The sequence below is a fragment of the Symphalangus syndactylus genome, chromosome 9 (genome assembly GCF_028878055.3).
Source record: "Symphalangus syndactylus isolate Jambi chromosome 9, NHGRI_mSymSyn1-v2.1_pri, whole genome shotgun sequence".
NCBI classification, from domain to species: domain Eukaryota; kingdom Metazoa; phylum Chordata; class Mammalia; order Primates; family Hylobatidae; genus Symphalangus; species Symphalangus syndactylus.
In genome coordinates this window covers 118,623,025-118,644,233 of record NC_072431.2, presented here as the reverse complement: position 1 = coordinate 118,644,233, position 21,209 = coordinate 118,623,025, and the positions used below count along the sequence as shown (strand labels likewise).

The following is a 21,209-nucleotide window of genomic DNA, read 5'->3' as shown; positions in this document are numbered from 1 at the left end:
CATGGTGATGCGGGCCTGTGGTCCCAGCTACTCCAGAGGCTGAGGTGGGAGGATCACTTGAGTCTGGAGGTCGAGGCTGCAATGAGCCGAGATCACGCGACTACACTCCAGCCTGGGTAACAGAGCAAGATCCTGTCTCAAAAAATAAATAAAAATAAAACGAAGTTTGTAGCACACCTCCCCAACACTTTCAGCTAGGGGCCTGATTCCTCTTCTATCAGGCCTCCCTGCTCTCTAATCTCCCTTGGGTCCTCACTGGTGTCTGCAAATCTTTATTCACGTCGTGTTAATTTCTCTAGCCTATGCCCAGCACTGCTAAAACCCCTTTGTGATCTCTCAGGCTTATGGCATCACTGTCTCCGTACACAGATGACCCACCCTCCTGCTTTGCTAATAAGATCCAGCCCATCTTCAAGCTCCTCTGCCCAGAAAGGGAAACGTTAAAACAAAAACAGAGAAACATCTAAGAAGGCACTTGCAAGTAAGTGGGACAATGGCACCTGGTTTTGGAGTTGGAAGTTAGCGCCCCCATTTTTACCAAAAGGGAAGTTGAGGCATTAAAAAAATGTTAAGTCACTTGCCACAGGTCACACAATTGATAAAGTGGCAGTATCAGAACTTCAAGGTTGGTGGGATTTCTTGTTTGTTTCCCCTTAGGCCGTGGCTTCCTTTTTTCATCGTTCATTCCATTCACTATGCCTACCTCTCACCTCTACATTTCTCTGCACCTTCTCTCATACCCTGCCCTCAGGGGTTAACCCCACCCTTGTGTTTACCAGTCCCTTCTCAGACTCACTGCATCAGTAGTTAACCATCGCCTCTTCTTACATCGTCATCCCCTCCTTTCCATTGGCTTTCACTGCACTTTAGGGACATAGACAACTCTCTCTTACCATATGATTAAAAATTTTATTCTTTCTATTTCTCCCTCAATGGAATCTTTTCATAACTCCCTGCCTGCCTTCTATGATCAGGTGCTTCTTTCATTTCCTACCATCTTCCTGTTCCATAATACCTTACAGTTTGACTCTCCTGACACTGCTCCATCAGGGAGCATGTTAATTTTTCTCTAAATCCTTATCTTGTATCACCTTGCGGGATGATGCCCCACAGTCCTTGCTTTTAGAGAACATTTGATCCAAAGGGTAAACTGGTGGCTAACCCGTTATCAATGCTATCTCTGCTCAGGTTGAGCAGCAAGAAAGAAAGTAAAGTCCCAGATGGCCTGGAGTGGGGCAGGAGGGAGAAGGTGGAAAGCCTGCCCAGAAGAATTGATCCTTTATCACCAAACACAGCCCCTGCATCCACATCCTCATTGACAGGTCTGCGGCATTTTACCAATTCTGCCTGTCTTTCATTTACCCCTGAAGTTCTACATATTCTACGCCTCTTGCCTTATGTCCTTTCTGTCTCTCTGGATGGGTCTTCTTCTCCTGCTGTATTTCCTCAAAACTCTGCCCTTAGTCACCATCCATTTGTCACCATGTTATCCCTCAGCATAGACAACCACACATGGCTTTATCTCCATGTGGACAACTTTTGACTATTATTTTCAGCCCTTTCTTCTTTTATGAATACTATCTCTGGCCTTTGAACAGCTTTTGGATATTTCCTTATGAAAGTCCTATTGTTTGGACTATCTTTTGAATTGGAACGTCTTCCAATTCAACCTATTTAAAATAAGCATACTATCTCTCTTCCTAAATCATTATTTCTCACAGAAAGACCACCATTTTTCTAGCCACTTGGTTTTAAAATTGGGGGGTCATCATTAAGCACCCCATCCAATCAAATTCGATTGATCCCATCCTTTCCAGATCTCCTACTGATCAGTATTGTTCTTTGTCTATTCCTTATTTTCCAGTACTTGGGTGAGGAGTAATTGGCCTCCCTCACATCCATTCTTTACACCATAACTCAGTTGACTTTCTGGAGCGTCTTGGGTTATATCTTTCTGCTGCACAAAAAGAGGCCCTTTTTAGTTGCCAAATAAAGAACAAGCTGATCAATCGAAAAATAAAAAATCCTTTCAAATCGAGCAGTTAGCTGATTCTACGTTATTTCCCAAGGAAAGAGTACAAAAAGAGCTTAGGAGAGAACATTTTGAATGAAAAGTGAAATTCTCCCTTTCCCCTGGTCAGTTCCCAGTCCTGCCCACGTCCTGCCAGCATTACCAAGATGGCCTCCCCCAGCCTCCCTGCCTCCAATCTCTTTCCTCCTTCTACCCAGACTGCCATAGATTATTTAAGGATGGCAAAAATTTTCTTAAAACACAGTTCTGATGTAGCCATTCTCCTGGTCTAATCTTTCGATGACTCCCTGTTGCCTGCTACAGTATATCTCTTCTTGCCCCCACACCTGTCACATGCTGGCATCTCCTACCATCCTATCCCCTTACCAAAAATCACAGCAACTTGCTGTTCCATGACCACACCAGGCATTCTCAGGCCAATGTGCCTCTGTGAAAAATTTCCCCTCTACTTTTTCTATTCTACCTCCTCCCCTTAGCACAGCCCAGTACTTACCTGTCAAAATTCTATTCATGCTTTAAAAGCCTTCCCAGAGATCCCCTCTGGGAGCCACATAGGCTAACGTATGTCTATGATGATATTTATCTTAGGGTATTGTTGTTGTCAAGGTACTTGATTATTCAACTAGATTATAGATTCTCAGAGGCTTCTCTCTCACTAACAGTGAGAATTTGACAACTTTTAACCTTTAAAAATGAAGTTTATTTTGCCAAAAGCACAGTTATTAGAAAGATCAAATAAGAAAATGTATAGATGAAAATGGACAAAAGCCCCTAGTACAGTGCTTGGCATAGTAAGTATCCATAAATATGTTGGATGAATGAATTAAATCTAGTATGAGTTTTCTGTTCCCAAAATTTTAACCCAAAACAAAACATTCAGTGATAGTTACATTACTGAAGTATGTATATTCAACTTTCAGTTATCCACTGTTACAGAGGAAGTCAGAGTCCAAGATAATAACTGAATTAATATATTGTAATCTTTAGAAGAAATTTTAAAATTATTTGAACATGTCAATTTTGTTTTCCTTGGGCAAATGCTTCAATTTGTTTTCATTCCAAAGAGCACCATCTGGGAGGCTAAAACCTTGAAATATATTTTATGGCAGTAACAGACTGGCTACAAAACAAATTCTTTTTAATTTTAATTTTCAGCTCCGTGAGTTTTCAGAGGTCACTCCTCTCCCTCAAAGAAAACACAGAATAAAACTCTTTGTGACCTTGGGTTAGGCAGAGATTTCTTAGATATTTCACAGATACTTCCCAGAAGCCTTCTTAGATAGCTAAGCAAGCATTTCTTAGCTACTTCTGGCCTTCAAAAGACACTTTTAAGTGAGTGACAAGAAGCTATATAGTAGAAGAAAATATTTAAAAATCACATAACTAATAAAGAACTTGTTTGCAAATATATACAGAACTCTCAAAACTCAATAATTGGAAGACAATAAACCCCCCAAAAATAGGTGAAAGATTTGAAAACACACGTAACCAAATAGGAGACAAAGAACATAAAAGTATGGTCAAAATAATTAGTAATTATGGAAATGCAAATAAAACCACAATGAGATATTGCTACATACTGATAAAGATGGCTAAAATGAAAAAGATTTAACCACCACAAGTGTTACTGAAGATGTGCCACAATGGGGAATGGGGATTCTCATACGCAGCTTTATTTTTAAAAGCCAAAAACTGAAAACAACCCAGATTTCCATAAACAGATAAATGGATAAATAAATTATGGCATAACTGTACAATGAAATCCAACTCAGCAGTAAAAAGAAGTGAACTACTGATACAAGCAATAACATGGATGAAATTCAAAATAATCATACTGAATGTCAGAAGCCAGAAAAAAAAAGAATAGATACTGTATGATTCTACTTATTTAAGGCTCTAGAAAGTGGAAACTAATTATCGCTGATAGAAGGAAAATAAGTGGCTGTCTGAGGATGGATAGTGAAGAGGAATGAAAAAAGGGAGGGATTGCAAAGGAGCATGAGAGGTGGAAATGTTAATTGTCTTGCTTGTGGTGAGGTTTTTCAGGCATGTATCTATCTTAAAACTTATCCATTTAAATTGATGCAGTTTATTTCAGTTTAGTATATGTTAGTTATACCTCAATAGAGCTGTTAATATGCTAACACACTAATATTTAACACACTAATATTTATAAAGAGAAATGGAGGGTTTTTTGTTTTGAATAACTTTTATTATTGCTTATGATATAACAGCCTGTGATTTTCAAGGGAAAAGTAAACAATACAAAACAAATTTGTCAATAAAAAGAAACTCAGTATGCTCCAGGGCAGACTCTTTGATTTATTGCCCTTCTCCCCAAGGCACCTTAGCGTATGGCATTTACACAACCTGTAGTTGGTGAATACTGGGTCTCAGACCTGTACATGTAGGCCCCTAGGTTGTCTTTTAGTTCATGATAGCTTCTTGAGGGGCTTGCTTGCACTGGTGTCTGTACACTAGGTGTGTCCTCATTCAATACATTGATAGTAACCTAGGCCCACTTAATACCAATTAAAGACCCCCTGTCACCCCCTGTCTTCTCTCCTTCCCTTGACAGTCTTCTTTTCCATCCCCAGGCCTCCATTCGTTCTTCATTCTCTCTGCCTCTCCTCATCCCCCTGGCAGTTCATTCGGAAGCTTCTGTGCAGGCACTGCCCTGTCTCTCCCACATTGTGACCTGAATTTGGTGCTACCCTAAGAGCTCACAGGTTTCCCTGCATCTGCCTGAGAAAGACCACTAAACCTATGGTGTGTGATTCTTCCTCTTGGCTTAGGATATTTCTATTACCACATCTCTGTTTTTGTAGCAGGGCTTGGGTAGATGAGGCTAGCAAGGCACCTAGGGTACAGACTTTGAGGAGGAGCTCCCCTTCAGGCTTGCAGTACTGAGGGGGGGTGCCTGCTTAAATTTTGCAACTTAGGCATCTATTCTCACTAAGTCCCTGCCCTAATTTGTGGTTTTGGTTTAGGCCTGGGGTAGGGAGCTGGGGAGAGGGAATAGGGGCTTTGCTATGTAGAGCTTTCCATTCTACATACTTTTTAAAAATTCTACGTTCCATTTTTCCATGCTTCCTTTTTTAGAATATCTTTCCTCCTATCCTAGAAACCTTGCTACTAATTCCCTAGGCGGGTATGTCTTCCCGTATTTTCATATCCTAGGTTTTTGTTCCCTGTGGCTTATTGTAAAATTCAATCCACAGCTCTCTAAGCTTTGCTATCCTAAAAGGAGTCTTTGGGGGAACTGAGAAATTCCTTTTACTCAAAACCATTGCTTCACTGGGGACTGCAAGAGCCCACTTTGATAGCTAAAAGCCCAGCATGAAACCATTTCATTCCTTTACATTCTTCCTACCGCAAGCCAAATTTCCTGAGGCAAAAAGGATGATTCTGGCAGGCTAGGAAGGTCCTGCAAAGAGATGCAAAAAGAAAATCATATTACAGTGATCCCTTGGTGTCCATGGGGGATTGGTTCCAGGACAAGCTACCTGCCCCACTCCAAGATACCACAGTCCAGGTTTCTCAAGTCCGTTATATAAGAGGACATAATTGCATATAACCTACACACATTCTCCCATATGCTTTCAATCTAGATTACTTATAATATTTAATACCATGTACACGTTATATAAATCGTTGTGATATATTTTTTAATTCGTTTTTTTCCCAAGTATTTTCCATCTGCAGTTACAGAACTCCCAGATGTGGAGAGCCAACTGTCATATGTTTTAAAACTGTTATTCCTGTTATATATAGTTAAGGTTTTATTTAAATTCACAATTTTCATTTCTATATATTCTTGTTCAACATCATTGTCTATGACTACTGAAAATGACTTTTGTTAGGTTAACTCACCTTATAAACTGCTTAGAGGAATCACTAAGAGAAAACCAACTTATATGCTAATTTTTTAGAGTTTAGTTTTTTTGGTGATGGGAACATTATTTGGGTTGCAGATATAAGTAGTTTCAAAAGAAGATAACTTTTATAGTATCTCAGATAAAATCATTTGTGTTATATTCTGGTCATTATTAAAGGCAGTGTTGCTTTTTGGTAGTCTAAGGTAAGAGGTTTTCTAAATGAATGAGCCTGTAAGAATTTAAGAGTTTGTAATTGTATGATATACACACAGTCAAGAAGCAAAACGGCAACATTTTTTTTTCTAGTAGAGACTGAGTCTTGCTATGTTGCTCAGGCTGGTCTTGAACTCCTGGGCTCAAGTGATCCTCCCACCTCAGCCTCCTGATTAACTGAGATCACAGGCATGAGTCACTGTGACTGGCCCCTGCAACATCTTTTGTAATCTATTTTTGAATAAGGAAAGTTAAAAAACAAAGAGGTAAAATTAAAAGACATGATCTAAGCATTTAAAATTAATTTGTCTAAAAGTTATTGAAAGCCAGGCATTGTTGCTTATGCCTGTAATCCCAGCAACTGTGGAGGCTGAGGTGGGAGGATTGCTTGAGCCCCGGAGTTCAAGACCAGCCTCTTTAAAAAGAAAAAAAAGTTATTGACTCACTGGATGTTTAAATAGATGAACACAGCTCATATTATATACTTATATAAACTTAACAATGCTAGGAAATGCTTGTCCCAAGAAAAATATGAACAGAAACATTTCTTCCTTGAATAATGGGTTTCTGGGATCAAGAAAAAAGATTTACTCTTCAGATTCTTTTATTCCGTATTGACTCCTAAATGTTGGCTATTCTCTCAATTCAGAGGGATTAGATAAGAAGATCATAAAGATTTTTATGATCTGGTTCTAATACTCTAAAATGCCATAATTAATTCAATTTCTCAAATATATGCTTTCTGTAAAAGCTGTTCCTAGAAAAGCCATCAGCTGTAAATGTTGTTAATGTTTGTGCTTCTTCATTCATGCTTTGGTTTTATATTTTCACTCTGCTATTTGTATGCACTTTCCACAGAATTGTTTATCAAAAATATTGCATAAGACCTGGGCCCTTATTGGATGTTTGGGAGATAATAAATATAAGGGCAAAAAGACCTGGCCTCCATCCTCGAGAAGATTACAGTTTAATAATTTTTATTAAATTATTCTCAGAGACAGAAATAAACAGTTACAGGAAGCCAGGAATTTTCAGTCAGGAGACCTATGCGAGAGACCTGGGTTCCAGTGTAGGTTTCGCTTCTCTGTGATGTTGAACAAGTATTAAAGCCTCTCTTGAGCCCCAGCTCCTTTATTTTTAAAGTGAAAGTAACGCTGTTACAGACCCTAATCTACTTCCCGTGTGAGCATCAACTGAGGAAACTGTCACAGTTCAAATGATATGGAGGCCAAGGTCCTGGCAAGCCCAGCAAACAACCTGCCTGAAGCAAGTTTGAAGGTAGAGTCCTGGATGCTACCTGTCAAATTATGTGGAGCCCCGTAGAAGGCAGAAAAGTGGGGGTCAAGCCATGGTAGACAAAGGAAGTATCATCACAAATGAAGTTCAAGTTCAAGAGCTTAGACCTCAATACATTTTCTGTATTGAGAAGGAGTCATATTATAGAAGAGGAGGTAATGAGCAGATGGGGGTGGGGCGCGACAAAGGGAAGAGACGAGGTGGATTCAGAAATGGAGGGTTCTGTAATGAATCAAAAAGTCAAGGCTGAACCCAGATAGGAATATCTGGGCTGGTTTTCTAGATAAGGATTGGCTGGACAAAAGCAGGAAGAGGAGGCAGAGAGATGTCAAAGGCAAAGTATGCTTGTATTTGCCTATTAGGCAGATAGAAAACTGATTTCGCTGTCTCTGGCTAGGTGTGTTGAAGGTAGGTAGAGACTGGGTCTCTGTAGGGTGTATCAGAGGATGGCTAGATGGCTAAATAGCATCTCTACACATTAGATACCAGGGTCAAGGGAAGAGAAAGAAAACTTCCCCTGCTTAACATTAGTAGTGGGCTACTTCAGCTTGGCCTACTCAGTGCAGGTTAACCTTGCTTCGAGATTTAGTCAGTTAATTTTTAAGGTTTATTAGCTCAATATAACTACATTTAAATGTCCACTCTTCGAGTTTGTAATGGTTTCTTATCTCCTCATTAGGAATAATCTTTACTGCATATGAAACTTTTAAGACCACGGTGCAGATGGTTACTTGTTTTATATTGCTGGCATAAAGTTTTCTTCTATATAGCTGGAGATTGCTTTAGTGGTGTCTGCTGTATTGTCTGAGAGGCCAAATCCATAGATGTGCTGGCCTCAGCCCCTGGGAAGCAGCAGGCATCCTCTTAGACCAGCCTGATGAGCAGCTAAGGCATTGAATAGAGGACCAGTAGAATTTAGTCAAGGAAGAACAGAAAAGAACTGCAAAATAGGTGCCCAAATCAGAGAGTAGCCAGGTAAGGAGCCACCAGGAGACAGACATTTAGAAGAAAATGGGACTAGTTCTGTTGAATCCTAATTGATGATCTTGTTGATGCAGACTTGCCTTTATGGGATGGGATAATCTCCTCCCACATTTCCAAAATGCTCTAGATATAAGCTTTAATAAAAAAAATTTTTTTTGGTAAATCCTTTCTCTATAAAAGCCATAACCAGTTAAAAAGAAAATAGAATTATAAATTCCATTCACAATACTAACAAAACTATAAGATCCCTAGAAATAAAGAAGATACAGATTATTTAAGAAGGAAGATTTTAAAAAATCATATTATAGGATATAAAAAGGTGAAACAGAAGGAAAAATATATCATGTTCTCAAATGGAATCCTTAATATTCTCCAAATTTAAAATTTCCCAAATTGACCTATAAATTGAAGGTAATTCCAATGAGAATCATAAAGAGGCTTTAAAATTGAATTAAATAGGCCGGGCACGGTGGCTCACGCCTGTAATCCCAGCACTTTGGGAGGCTGAGGCGGGCGAATCACCAGGTCAGGAGATCGAGACCATCCTGGCTAATACGGTGAAACCCGGTCTCTACTAAAACTACAAAAAATTAGCCGGGCATGGTGGCAAGATTCCGTCTCAAAAAAAAAAAATGCATTAAATAATCTTAAAGTTCATATAGCATTTCTAAGAATAGCTAAGAAATTAATAAAAAAGAGGAATAGTGAGAATGACTTGAATTATAGGATAATAGATCATAAGAAAAAATTAAAAAAAATTACAAGACAATGTATCATAGCCTCATAACATTGATATAGAAACAAACACATTGAACAGGAAATGAACAAGATCCCAATAATGAATTTTTTTATATATGGAAATGTAATGTTTGACAAAGGTGAAACTTCAATTCAATGAGCAACTATTATTATCAAAGAAATGGCTTTTACATCTGGTTAATCCATCTGGAGGAAAGTAAATTTGGAAAATTACCACACACCACATAAAATTAAAGAATTACATGTAAAGACAAAGGCAATAAAACATTTTATAAAATTTACATGATTATTTGGACAACCTATGTGTTAGAAAGAGCTGTTCAACCAAGATAGGATTATAGATTTTTTAATGCAAAAGAATAGGCAAAGAAGATAAATAGGCAATTCACAGAAAAGATAATACAAATTTTTGTTTTTTTTTGAAACAGAGTCTCGCTCTGTTGCCCAGGCTGGAGTGCAGTGGCACGATCTCAGCTCGCTGCAACCTCTGCCTCCTGGGTTCAAATGATTCTCCTGCCTCAGCCTCCCAAGTAGCTGGAATTACAGGCACCCACCACCACATCTGGCTAATTTTTGTATTTTTAGTAGAGATGGGGTTTCACCACGTTTGCCAGGCTGGTCTCAAACGCCTGACCTCAGGTGATCTGCTCACCTTGGCTTCCTGAAATGCTGGGATAATAGGCATGAGCCACCGTGCCCAGCTGAGAATCCAAATTTATGTGAAATATATGGAAAGATGCTCAACTCTTTAATGTCAAGGAAATAAACATTGAAGTAACAATAGCATATTTTACACCCATCAAGTTGGCAAAAAATTTAAGAAGCTGTAACACTTTTAGCTAATAGGGATAAAATGAGTTAGCACCAATCCAGCGCATTTGGTGAAATTTCTGTTATGTATTCCTGAAAGAGGAAAACAAGATATGACCAGGTAGAGTATATGCATCATACCATCTTATCCCATTTTTATAAAACAGTGATTTACACACCACAAGAAATACACACAAACAGTTGCAAGATGGTCATTAGTCACAAAATAAATATCACGGTTTCATATACTATTGACAGTAGGCCATCTTCAGGGAATAAGTTGGCCCATTTAATGTTTTTTCCTTTTTAAATTTAGCATCATTTCCATATAGTAAAATGCAAAAATCTTGAATATAAAATTCAATGAGTTTTGAAAAAGAGCGTATACCCAAGATAACTCACTCCTCATGAATATATAGAACATTTCCATTGCCCCAGAAAGTTCTTTCATGTCTTCTCAGCTGACTGGTTCCTGTCTCATCTCCCTTCCTTGTGACTTATTTCTATCACTACAGATTTGTTTTGTCTGTTCTGAAACCTATAAGTGGGCTCATTATGTACTCTTTCATATTTGGCTTTTGTTGAGCATAATGTTTTTGAGATTCCTCCAAGCTGCTGCATGTATCAGTGGTTCATCTTCTTGGTGAGTAGTATTCCATTTTATGAATATAACACAATTTGTTTCTCCATTCTCTTGATAGACAGTTGGATTGTTCTCAATTTGAAAATATTATGAAGAAACCTAGTAACATCCTTGTACAAGTCTACTTGTAGAAATTTGTTTTCACTTCTCTTAGGTAAATATTTAGGGATGGAATTGTTGGATTATAGGGTAAATATATATATATATATATTTAATAAGAAACTGCCAAATAGTTTTCCTGAGTAATTGTATCACTTACAAACCCACTAGTGATGAATGAGGGTTCCACATCCTTGGTAGTATATCAGTGTTTTTAATTTTAGCCATTCCATAGGTACATAATAGTATATCATTGCAATTTTAATTTCATTTCCCTGATGAAGGATGTTAAGTGTGGTTTCATGTGCTTATTTAACCATTTATATATCTTCTTTTGTGCAGTATCTCTTCAAGTGTTTTCTCCACTTTATAGGGTTGTATGTCTTATTATTGAAATATAAGAATTCATATAATATGAATACAGGCCTTTGTCAGATGTATGTATTGTGCATATATTATAATATACAACTATTCATTTTTTAACTCAGATTCTGACAGATTCATTTTCTTAATGGTGTCTTTTGATTAACAGAAGTTTTAATTTTGATAAAGTTTGATTTTTCTTTATGATTAGCATTTTCTGTGTCATCTCTAAGAAATATCTACCTACCCTAAGATTGGCAAAAATATTTGCCTGTTTTTTCTTTTAGAGGACAATTATTTGGATAGTGACCTTGTATTCTGCTAAAATTCTACTAGTTCTAGTACTTAATTTTGTTAAACTCCTTAGAATGAGGTTATGCCATCTATGAATAAAGTGAGTTTTATTTCTTTCTTCCAGATCTTTATGCCTTTTATTTCTTTTACATGCTTATTACTCTGGATACAATCCACAATAAAATGTTGAATAGAAGTAGTAAGAGTGGACATCCTTGCCTTATTTCTGTTCTTAGGGAGAAATCATTAAGTCTTTTTCTTCATTAAGCATGAGGTTAGCAGTTGATGTCTTGTAGACATTCTGTTAGATTAAGGAGATTTTCTTCTATTCTTAGTTTGCTGAGAGTTTTTTTTGTTTTTAATCAGGAATAGGTATGGAATTTCATCAAAGGACTTTTCTGCATCTATTGAGATGATATTTGTTAATGTGATGAAGCAAGCTTGCATTACTGGGCCGAACCTCACACTTAGTCAAGATGTGTCATCGTTTTCATATGTTGATAGATTTGTTTGCTGGTATATTAGGCTTGAAGTCTACTTTGTTTGACACTAATAGTTACTCTAAAGTTTTCTTATGACCAGTGACTGCGTGTTATATCTGGTCCTATTCCTTTTAGCGTTTTTCTAACATTTAGCGTGTGTCTCTTATAAACAGCGCACAGTTCGGTTTTATTTTTTTTTAATCTAGTTGCCAATCTCTGCCTTTTAATTATTTAGTTTACACTTAAGGCAATCATTGCTATGATTGGGTTAATATCTACCATTTTGCTGTTTATTTTCTATTTGCCTGTTTAATTTTTTTTTCCTTCTTGCCTGACATTTTTGGAATTATCAAGTACTTTTGGGAATCCCATTTTGTTTCTTCTATTGGCTTTTTAGCTACAATTTTGATTCTTTTAATGATCTCTCTAGGAATTATCAGATGTATCATAATCATACACTGAATATTGTAGCACATCACATAGGCTGTATTTTAAGAAACTTACAACAAAATTCCATTTATTCACTTTCCTAATTTCTGCTGTTTCTGTATTCTGTCATACATTTTGCTTCTACATATAAGTCCCACAATAAATTTTAGTTTTGTTTGTTTGTTTGTTTGTGACGGAGTCTCGCTCTGTCACCCAGGCTGGAGTGCCGTGGCGCGATCTCCGCTCACTGCAAGCTCCGCCTCCCGGGTTCACGCCATTCTCCTGCCTCATCCTCCTGAGTAGCTGGGACTACAGGCGCCTGACACAACGCCCGGCTAATTTTTGTACTTTTTTTAGTAGAGACGGGGTTTCACCGTATTAGCCAGGATAGGTCTCGATCTCCTGACCTTGTGATCCGCCCGCCTCAGCCTCCCAAAGTGCTGGGATTACAGGTGTGAGCCAACGCGCCCGGCCTAGTTTTTGTTTTAGAAAGTCAATTGCCTTTTATATAAATTTTAAAATGAGGAGGAAATCTTTACCCACATGTGTACCATTTCTGAAATTCTTCATTCTGTCACATAGATTCTCTTTTCGTCTCATGCCATTTCTGGATTTTGTTATCCTTCTAAGAATATTGGGTTTTGTGCTAGCAGGCAGTTGATTCACTAGCAGGCAGCTTGATCCTGTCCAAGCTTGTTTTTGCTTAGGGCAGATCTAGAGCAGCCATTAGCCTTGAGTTAGAGTAGCCCTTCTAAAACATGACCTGTCTCAGGTCTCAACTAAATAAGCAGGGTCTTCAGTAAAGTCTTTCTTTTTTGGCTGATTGGAACTGCCACACCTTTCACTGTGGAAAAGCCTCTGGAGTCTCTGTTTGGCTCTCAGTTTCTAGTAGCTGCTGTCAGCCAGGGATTGCAGATCCCTGCCTTGTGATTGTATAGGTTAGCATTTGGCAAAAGACACTAGAGGACACCTATGAAGACATCTGGAGATCCATCACTGCATGGCTCTTTCTAATTTCCAATAGCACACTTCTAGCCTCTTCAGCCGCCTTGAACTCCAATACTTGTTTTCTCTCTCCAGCAAGACTGCTGCTTTCCAATAGGAATTCGCTTCCCTGTGCCATGGCTTGGAAAGTTCCCCTAGGCAGAAAGCTGGTGTTATCCTTCTCTCAGGGACCACAGCCATGGACTGTTTCTTGTCCAGTGCCTGAAAGATTTATGGAGTTGATTTATTGTCAAGTTCTATCATCATTTACAGTGTGATACCAATTATTCCATCCAATCCAGAATCGTTATACAGGTGAACTCTCTATATAACTGACACTTAAACTTCAATCACAGGTATCTTAAAAAAAGTAAAGATTTCTTATTAGAAGTTGTAAAATATAGTATACACTTTTCTGACTTTCAAAATGAAACACTAATACTATTTACTCCTTTATCAAGAACATAGTCACAGTTATAAATAAACCTTATTCTGCATGGATCCCCTCAAGAGCTCTTGAAATGGGAACTTTATATTTATGAACTGTTGCTACATTTTGTGTAGGACCCACATCCATGTGAGTGTTGTTCCCTGTCTCTCTTCATTTCCCCTCCTTTTTCCCACCATTTGACCTTTGGAAAACTAAATTATTCCTATCTTAGTGTATGCATAGCATAAAAATAAATCCATAAGTTGTAATTATTTGATGCTTTCCAATGCTTAATGTACCTGATTTTTGCCTTATCTCTTTAGAATCATCTCCTCTATTGTTACAGATTATGAATCATTGAATGTTTCCATTTTATTTTCTGTATTATAATGGATGGTATACTTCTGTCCATTTTCAAAGGAGATTTAGATTATTTTCAACTCTTTAAGTTACTTTTCCACTCAATTCAAACCCACATTGTCACACACAAATTTTGTGCCAAGTGAGGTGCTAAGTGCTGGCATTTCAAGGATGGAGAGGAGTGTTGTGACTCCCTACAAGATGGAAAATCATGAAAATGCCTTCCTTGGTTTGTTTCTTACATGAAAACTTAGTACTGATTTGCTGTTCTGTTTATATTCATATCATAGCCCTTTCAAGGCCCCACAAAACTTAGGGCTGCTTATGAATGATATCAGGTTGGATATTTTACCAGATATCAACATTTCTTCCTTTTAATTTCTTTTACTGTTATTTTTTCCTCCAATACAATTAATTTGTTTTAACTTTTGTAGACCTTGTGATCCAGTGCAGGTATAACGAAATGAACCTGAGCCTAATTTTTTTTATTGCTTCAATTCTTATGTAAAAATAATTAGACTGCTTTGCAATTGTAATGCCCTTCATGTAAAGGTTTATTCATATTTAACAGAGACTAGGCTGTGTATGAGTGAAAGTTTGGAAATTTTGCTGTAATTCTGGCTTGGGATTGGGTGCAAAGAAAATCATTTACTCATGTGAAGCCAATTTGCCTCATCTGTAAAATGAGGTAAATAAACAGTCTGACTTTGATAGAAACTGATCAATATAAGAGAAAATGATGGTAATAATTATAATGCCAATTATAGCTAAATACATTGAAGGTTGACTCTTGCTAGTCACTATTCTGAACACTTTATGTGGATTAACTAATTTGCTCCTCCAACAAAGCTGCAGTGGGAGTACTGTTTATTATTTCCATTTTACAGATGAGGAAACTGGAACACAGATGATCTGAGTTACCCAGAGTTAGCACTGCTAGCAAGTGGTAAAGCTAGTATTTTAACTCAGGCCTACTCAAATGATTGAACAGTGCTTTCACATATGTACTGTTTAACAAATGCTGAGTTAAAATTTGCTTCAGAACTCTAGAAGGCAGTATTAACTAAACAGAAGGTTTGGCTTGCATTTACACTAATCTAAAATTCCAGTCTGCATCCCATAGGATGTTCCCCCCTGCAACTTAATTACATCTGAAGCTATTCAGATACCCATCCATCACCATTTCATTTTCCATGGCAGCTATCAGCCATAGGGGAAGATCTTCATATTAAAGCAATTGAATCTATCATCCTCAAGGCAGGTTAAGATGCAGCTAAAGGCTCTTTCCCTTATCTGCGCCTTCTGCTCCAGCTGTTACCTTATCTCTCTCTTTCCATTTACAGCCAAGCATGGCATGCTTTTCAGACCTCATCTTCCTGGCTTTTCTGCCAGTTGTTAACCACTTCCTGCTTTTGAGCCCTCAGTGCTCCGCTGCTGTCCACTACCACATCTCCTTCTCCTTCTTGGGTCGTCATTTTCATTTCAGGCTTTCCATTTGTCATAACCTATACTGATTGTATGTGTGCCTCCTTATCACCCTTCCGGCTTTCTGAGTACAGGAACCTTTGCATCCTCACCCCCACCCAGCACAATACTAGGTGAGGAGCAGCTACTCATGAACTGGGGTTTAATGTTGTTTGAAACAGCTACTATTGAGAATACTGCCAGGTAACCCCATAACGACTCCTTGGGGATGGTAAAGAATCATACTCCAGGAAAATTGTGGATATTACTATCAAAGTTTTTCTCCACACTTGGGAAGCTATGCATGTTTGAAGACCCAGGGAAAGAATGCTGTGGAAAATAAATGATTAAATTTGCTTACGAAATAAAGACAGGATATTATCGTGAGAGTGGGTGAGGGAAGGATGCCAAGGAATACACAGGAGAGGGATGTGTCCTCACCTTCTTGGCTCTGCTCTTCCTGAACTAAGGTTCCTTCTCTCTCAGAGAAGGAATGTCTTCAAGAGTTTCTTTGAACATCAGAAATTTTCTAATAGGAAAATTGTTAGCTCACCTAGAAGTATACTGTGTTGAAGATCTTTGGTGATTAGGCATTTAGCTTGTTTGGCTTTGATTTGAGAGATACCTTCAAGATGCTTGTGACTTCATCAAGGTACAAACTTGAATTGTACACACAGGCTGGGAGGCTGAGTGCAGGGCTGTGTAAACCTAGCTTCCCGAGCTCAGTGTCCAGGCCCCTAAATGGGCTTGGTAGTGCTGGATGGACCTGCCCTTTGTGTGTATATGGGAAAATATACACAACACCAGTGTTGGGGTGTTGCAGAAGATCTTGAGGATGCAATCCTCACAGGTCTTAGAGTATAATTTGGAAGCAGATAACATCAATGGGTGATGAACTGAAGAGAAAAATCTTTAAGATGATAACTAAGCCATAATGATTTATTGTCAAAAATGTTAAAGTCTTTTCAAAAACAATATGAATATAATGATCAAGTTAGAGTTAGTGCCTAAGAGACCTTGAATGAGGTGCTCATTCATCCCTTTAAGCCCTAGTTTCCTTGTCTGTGAAGTATTTATTCTAACTTCACAGCATTGTGGTGGGGAAGAAGTCATACTTTGTTTGGTGTGTTAGAGTTCTTCCAGGAAACAATAGGACATGTAGAGAAATATATCGGAAGGGGCTTATTAGGGGAAACTCTCACTTGATTATGGAGGCTGAGAAGTCTGGTGATAGGCTGTCTGCAGGCTGGAGAACCAGGGAAGCCAGGGGTGTGGTTCATCCAAGTCTGAACCTCAGAACCAGGCAAGTCAGTGATGCAACTCTCAGTCCGAGGCCAGAGAGCTACGGGGCTGGGAGGCTGCTGGTGTGAGTCCCAGAATTCAAAAGCTGGAGAACCTGGAGTTCCGACATCCAAGAGTAGGAGAAAAAAGGTGTCCCAGCTCTGGAAGAGAGAACAAGAATTTGCCCTTCCTCCATCTGTTTATTCCATCTGGGCCCGCAGCTGATTGGATGGTCCCTGTCTATGTTGAGGGTGGATCTTTCCCACTGTCTGCAGACTCACACACCAGTCTCGTCTGAAAACACCCTCACAGACACACCTGGGGCAGCCCAATCATTCTAATCAAATGCCAAACCATCTGTTTTCTCTTTCAGCAGAAGAGCTCACTGAAGCATTGAGGGTGATTAATGCAATGATTGAGAGTAAATAATGCTTTACCAGCTATCTGGGTATCCCTTAATTAAGTCAAGTTGACACCCCAAATCACCCACCACTGTGTGTGTGTGTGTGTGTGTGTGTGTGTGTGTGTGTGTGGTGTTAGCATGGTGCTTGGCTCATTGTAGCTAAAATTTAATAAATTATTTATTAAACTATATAATTTGCAAGGATGGCACACTCACTTTGGTGCTAAAATGTTTTTGCTGTTAATCAATAGAAATTGACATGTTAACTTTTTCTTAAACAGGTATCACCTCATCCTCACAGTAGTTATGGTGGAACAAAATTGTCCTTTTTAAACCAGTAACTTGCTTCTTAAATAAATATGTTGCAGTTGATTAGGCTTTGTTAGGGTTTAAAATATTTAAGTGGCAAACAATGCAATAATAGTTTCTTGAATTATCTTTTAATGTATTTTTTGGTAGGAGATTTAATTTAAATGTATTTTGGTAGGAGATTTCACATTTTATTTAACATTTTCCCAAGTACTTTTATATGCTGTATCTCACTTGATCTTCCTAATGAGTAGGAAAGGTAAATATTGTTAGTCTAGTTTCAGACTTAAGGAAACTGGAGCCTCAGAGGGATTGACTGTCTAGTCACATGACATATAGCTGTCCACACCTGATACATACTGCAAGCCAGATTTTCTGACCCAAGTCAGGTACTCATTCCTTCTCACACTGCCTCTCCTTGTTGTAGTTATCAATGACTGGATCAAAACTAAGAAACTTAAGTATTAGGTTGGTGCAAAAGTAATTGCAGTTTGGACTATGAATTTTAAATCGTTATAACTAGGCTCAAACACATCTTTATTAATCAAAATAGGAACAATTACAATCAACACATTTTTGCCAGTGAAAAATGTTTATTCATGTAGCTTAAAAATCCATGCTTCAGGATTTGACAAACTCTTGGAAAGCATTTTCTGCATCCTGTTGCTTGTGGAAGCGTTTTGCCTACAAAAAGTTGTTGAGATGCTTGAAGAAGTGCTAGTCGGTTGGCAAGAGGTCAGGTGAATATGGCAGATGAGGCAAAACTTCTTAGTCCAATTCACTCAACTTTTGAAGCATTGGTTGTGGGACATGCAGTCACATGTTGTCGTGAAGAATTGGGCCCTTTCTGTAGACCAATGCTGGCTGCAGGCACTGCAGTTTTTGGTGCATCTCATTGATTTGCTGAGCAGACTTCTCAGATGTAATGGTTTCACTGGGATTCAGAAAGCTGTAGTGGATCAGACGGGCAGCAGACCACCAAACAGTGACCTTTTTTTGGTGCAAGTTTGGCTTTGGGAAGTACTTTGAAGCTTCTTCTGGGTCAGCCACTGATCTGGTCATTGCCAGTTGGCTCATTGTAGCTAAAATTTAATAAATTATTTATTAAACTATATAATTTGCAAGGATGGCACACTCACTTTGGTGCTAAAATGTTTTTGCTGTTAATCAATAGAAATTGACATGTTAACTTTTTCTTAAACAGGTATCACCTCATCCTCACAGTAGTTATGGTGGAACAAAATTGTCCTTTTTAAACCAGTAACTTGCTTCTTAAATAAATATGTTGCAGTTGATTAGGCTTTGTTAGGGTTTAAAACACTAACAAAGTGTTTGTTGATGAAAAGTAGGGTTTAACCCACTTTTCATCTCATGTCACAATCCAGTTGAGAAATGGTTCGTTGTTGCATAGAATAAGAAGACAACACTTCAAAATGATGATTTTAAAAAATTTTTGGTCAGCTCATGAGGCACCCACTTATTGAACTTTGTCACCTTTCCAGTTTGCTTCAGATGGCAAACGACTGTGGAATGGCTGACATTGAGTTCTTCAGCAACTTCTTGTGTAGTTGTAAGAGGGTCAGCTTCAATGAGTACTCTCAATTTGTCATCAACTTCCGATGACTGGCCACTATGCTCCTCACCTTCAAAGTTCTCCTCTCTTTTGCAAAACTTCTTGAACCACCACTGCAATACATTCATTAGCAGTTCCTGGGCCAAATGCGTTGTCAATGTTGCAAACACCACTGCTTTACCACCCATTTTGTACTTGAATAAGAAAATTGCTCGAACTTGTTTTTTGTCCAACAACATTTTCGTAGTTTAAAATAAACATAAAATAAACACTGAGTAATAAGTCATTAGCAAAAAACCTAAAGTGACAAATGCCCATTAAAATGATGTATAACATAACCACATTCATTTAAGAATGTATTCCAATATCAAATGGCAAATTCCAACAATGCAGAAACCGCAATTCCTTTTGCACTCACCTAATATATTTAAGCACATGCCCCCAAATTTTGATTAGCTCTCTTAGTTATACAGGAAAAACTTATTAAATACTGTGCATTCTTTGCTATGCAATATTTAACTATAAATTTCTGACTATTGCTATGGATGCATTTTTTTGTGTGAAAATTAATTTCTAGGGTATGTTATCCTCAGCTACCATAGGTAGAATTTGAAAATACTTTCTGAAACATTTTTAAAAATGTTAAATTATTGTCACTTTGACTACTGTATTTTATTATAGCCTAATTCTTAAATCTTATAAATTACATATGGCATATATTTTTTATTAAACTTACTGACAAATAAACAAAAGCTTTTGAAGATTTTGAAAAATCCATGAGACATTTCTGAAGGCCTCTAGCAAAGAAAACATTTGAAAGGTGAAAGCACTAAAAGATCACACATAAAAAAAAAATTGATTGCTGCCAGGAGTACCATCTCTCAGTAGGTGGACTTTTCGTAGAAACTCTCTTTTTCTCTTCATTCAAAACAAGGTCAAGAATATGTGTCTTCTTTTGCAGTGTAGTGAGAAAGATCAGCAAATTAAAAAAAGAAAACCTGACTGTGGGAATATGGAAGACTACGGGACCGTGGGAGAATGTCACGATCCATGCGAGCCCACTGCTGGTCCTGAGGTGGGTTGGGTCAGTATGTGATCACTGAGCTGTGTGACTATATTTGTTTCCTAGGGAGCTGGGTGGCTTAAAATGACAGAACTTCTTTGTCTTCCAGTTCCAGAGGCGAGAAATCCCAAATTAAGGTGTTGGCAGAGCCACGGTCTCTCTGAAGACTTCAGCAGGTGATCCTTCCTTGCTTCTTCCTAGCTTCTAGTGGCTCATGGCAGCCCTTGGTGTCACTTCATTTATACATGCTTCATTCCCATTTCTGCCTCTGTCTTCACATGGCATTCTCTTCTGTGTGTCTGCATCCAAATTTCCCTTTTCTTATAAGAACCCCAGTCATTGCATTAGGGTATACCATAATCCATCATGGCTTCATTTTAACTTGATAATATTTGCAAATATCTTTTTTCTAAATAAGGTAACCGGGATTAGGACTTTAACATATCTTTTTTGGGGATAGAATTCAACCCACAACATTGACAGAGCAGAAAGAAAAATGTGGCCAGTTCTATTCCCCATGCTGACAAGTGACCATGGGTGAACCCCCTGGAACCCTGGATACTCAAAAGGTGTTCTCCAGACCAGCAGTATAGTATCAAACATTACCTGAGTCTTAATTCAATATACAGTAGTTCAAGCCCCATTCCAGGTGTACTGAATTAGAACCTGTACGTTAACAAGATCCCCAGGTGATTTCTATCCACATCAAAGTGGGCTGAGCGCCGCCTAAGAACAGTGGTTCGCAAAGTGTGGGTTTCACCTGTGATAAAAGAAAAACTTCAGCTGAATTAAATTTAAAGGAGTTTAATTGAGCAATGAACTATTCGTGAATCGGGCAGCCCCCAGAATCGCAGCAGATTCACAGAGACTCCAGTGCAGCCATGTGGTGGAAGAAGACTTACAGACAAAAAAAGGGAATCGACATGCAGAAATTGGCAGTGAGGTACAGAAATAGCTGGATTGGTTACAGGGTGGTGTTCGCCTTATTTGAACACAGTTTGAACACTTAGCAGTCTATGAGTGGTTGAAGTATGGCCACTGGGATTGGCCAGGACTCAGT

At 38.3% G+C, this 21,209-nt stretch overlaps 1 long non-coding RNA gene across 1 annotated transcript; it reads left to right on the top strand.

The window, feature by feature from the left end:
- The first annotated feature begins 350 nt into the window (after positions 1 to 350).
- On the top strand, positions 351 to 20,315 carry LOC134731466 (uncharacterized). Its single transcript, XR_010113764.1, has 3 exons — positions 351 to 481; positions 20,048 to 20,161; positions 20,259 to 20,315. It is a non-coding gene; the product is annotated as an uncharacterized lncRNA (long non-coding RNA).
- The last annotated feature ends 894 nt before the right edge of the window (positions 20,316 to 21,209 follow it).